Source organism: Protomyctophum parallelum (assembly GCF_964188405.1).
Source record: "Protomyctophum parallelum genome assembly, chromosome: 13".
Lineage (NCBI taxonomy): Eukaryota > Metazoa > Chordata > Actinopteri > Myctophiformes > Myctophidae > Protomyctophum > Protomyctophum parallelum.
In genome coordinates this window covers 3,918,128-3,920,627 of record NC_139708.1, presented here as the reverse complement: position 1 = coordinate 3,920,627, position 2,500 = coordinate 3,918,128, and the positions used below count along the sequence as shown (strand labels likewise).

The window sequence follows — 2,500 nt, the reverse complement described above, 5'->3', positions numbered from 1 at the left end:
CTACCCATACACCCAACCAGTCCGTTTTTACTGTATTATCCTCTTTTCACTCATGTTTTGTTAAATCAAAGTTTTCTCGAAGTGTGATTTTAAAATAATGATATGATGTAGAAGTTTTTTTTTTTTTACTTTGACCAAAAAACGTTGACCAAAAAAAAAAGCAAGGTGCAATAAAGTTCATTGTGTTGAATTACTTTACTCAAGCTGTATCTCAAGCAAGTTTCAAGTCGCTACAAGTTTATCTGCATACCGTTGTGAACTGATTGGAATCCAATGGCTTTCTCAGAAATAAAAGATGATACTTGGCTTTCGAGCTAGTTCAGGCAGATGCACTCCAGAGATTTGCACGCGCACAACACACGCACGGGCGTGCATCATCAGTGTGTGGCCGATGCATAATGTGAAGTGTCTGCAACAAAACGTGTCAAGCAGCTGACCAACCTGGTGGTCCGTTTATAAGCTCACCTCATTCACAAAATCAGAATTCATTGCTTTATTGTCACATCACAGCACAGGTTTACGGAAGTAAAAAAGTGGGTGGATTTTTTTTGTGTAATGTTTTTGTTATTCCCATTGGGGAAAACCCAAAGGGAAGAGGGGGGGGGGGGGGGGGGGGGGGGGGGGGGCAAGGGGGAAGAGAGATCAATCATAGAAAACAAACAAATGATCTACATTATTTACAACCTGAGGTTAGCTTTAACGGTGCGTGAGCATAGCAGCAGATGTATACTGTACTGTGTTCCCAAACCTTTAACGGTGCGTGAGCATAGCAGCAGATGTATACTGTACTGTGTTCCCCAACCTTTTAGCTCCAGACCCAGCAGAGAAGTGTTATGTCTGCCTGTGACCCAAACTACTGAAAATAGATGATCTACAAGCTTACAGTGCGTCGCTCGAGCCGATCGCGACGCATTGTAAGCTTGTATAGCTCTGCTATTTTCACTCACCTTTGTTTTTTAATTCATGGATTTATGATAATTTATAGCTTCAAATTGACATATTGGTTCAGTTTGACCCACCAGTTTTGGAGATATGGCTTAGATAGAGTAATGTCTTGCAGAAAACAGAGAGTTGAGAACACAGGCTTGAAAGGTTCACTTCTGTGGACTCTTAAGATTACACCTAGCTACATGTTTAAGCATTTATTTCATATTTACATAAATTATAGATTTGAGCTCTGAAATTATTTCAGATAGGCCTATGCTCTAGTAGTATGTGAAGACTGAAGAGTCTGCCTGTCCTATTAACTAATTTTGCATAAAAAAAGAATTCTCCTCTCCTGAAGTGAGTCTTGCCCCCATGACTATCAAAAAGAGTCACAAATGTACAGGAAACAAAAAGGGATATTTACTTGTTGTGACCATAAAATGGTGTCCGCAACCCATAAATTGGTGCTGTACGCAGAGATGGGCAGTATTTGAAATACATGTATTTGAATTTGAAATACTTTTTTTGTATTTTGTAATTTGTATTTCGCTGAGATGAAGAAATGAGATGTATTTTGTATTTAAATAAATTTTTTGACCCAGTATTTTGTATTTTGTATCAAAATACATTTTCAATATATTTTGCCCATCAGAGATGGGCAGTATTTGAAATACATGTATTTGAAATACGTATTTGAAATACTTTTTTGTATTTTGTAATTTGTATTTCGATGGGGATGGAAGATGTATTTTGTATTTTGTATTTAGATAAAATAAATTACCCAGTATTTGTATTTTGTATCAAAATACATTTTCAATGTATTTTGCCATCTCTGGCTGTACGTGATAGCTATGGATGAAAAAACACCAAAAACTAAAGTCAGCAAACCCCACCCCCCCCCCCAAAAAAAAGGTCACGTTGTTCCTCTTGCTGTCAGTTCAACTGAAGGTGGTTCAATGCGGTTGTTTGCTCCCTCCACCTCTGCTCTCCCAAAGGGGTTGTTCTGTTTTCCCTTGGGGGGGGGGGGTTTGTTTTACATCTATATCTATCAATCAATCAATCAACCAATCAATCAATCAACTCTATTGCCACAACACAATTACATGCAACGGCATGTGGTGACACTCTTGTTCGTGCAGGCTTTCACGTTTTGCAGCTCAAGGAGCTAAAGAAAAGAATGGAAAACAAAATGAGCACAAAATGCCTGAAGAAAAGCAGAATGGTTCAATCAGTATCGTGTCATGTTATATTCCTCCTGCTCTGAAATGGTTGTCTTCTCATGTGCTGAGCAGGGAGTAATATAATAGCAGAGCCTGAACGCCAAGATTAAATTCGCACTTGTTAACTTTTTGTATAAATACAATTCTTTGGGGTTTTTTTGTGAGTTATCTGACTGCTCTATACGTATATATGCATTGGAAAATGGTCATGTAAAGTATACTGTGAATTTTAACAGTCAACAGGCATGCCAGACCACTGGCATATAGTCCTTTATTAAAACCCAATGCTACAATTATGTCTTCTAAATCTTTAAATTGTCTGAAAAACGTATGTTCCTATATCAGTGGTGCTC

At 38.0% G+C, this 2,500-nt stretch overlaps 1 protein-coding gene across 1 annotated transcript in view; it reads left to right on the top strand.

Annotated features, from left to right (window-relative positions):
* The window catches only part of ppap2d (phosphatidic acid phosphatase type 2D), a 30,062-nt gene that overhangs the window by 17,747 nt on the left and 9,815 nt on the right, over positions 1-2,500 (top strand).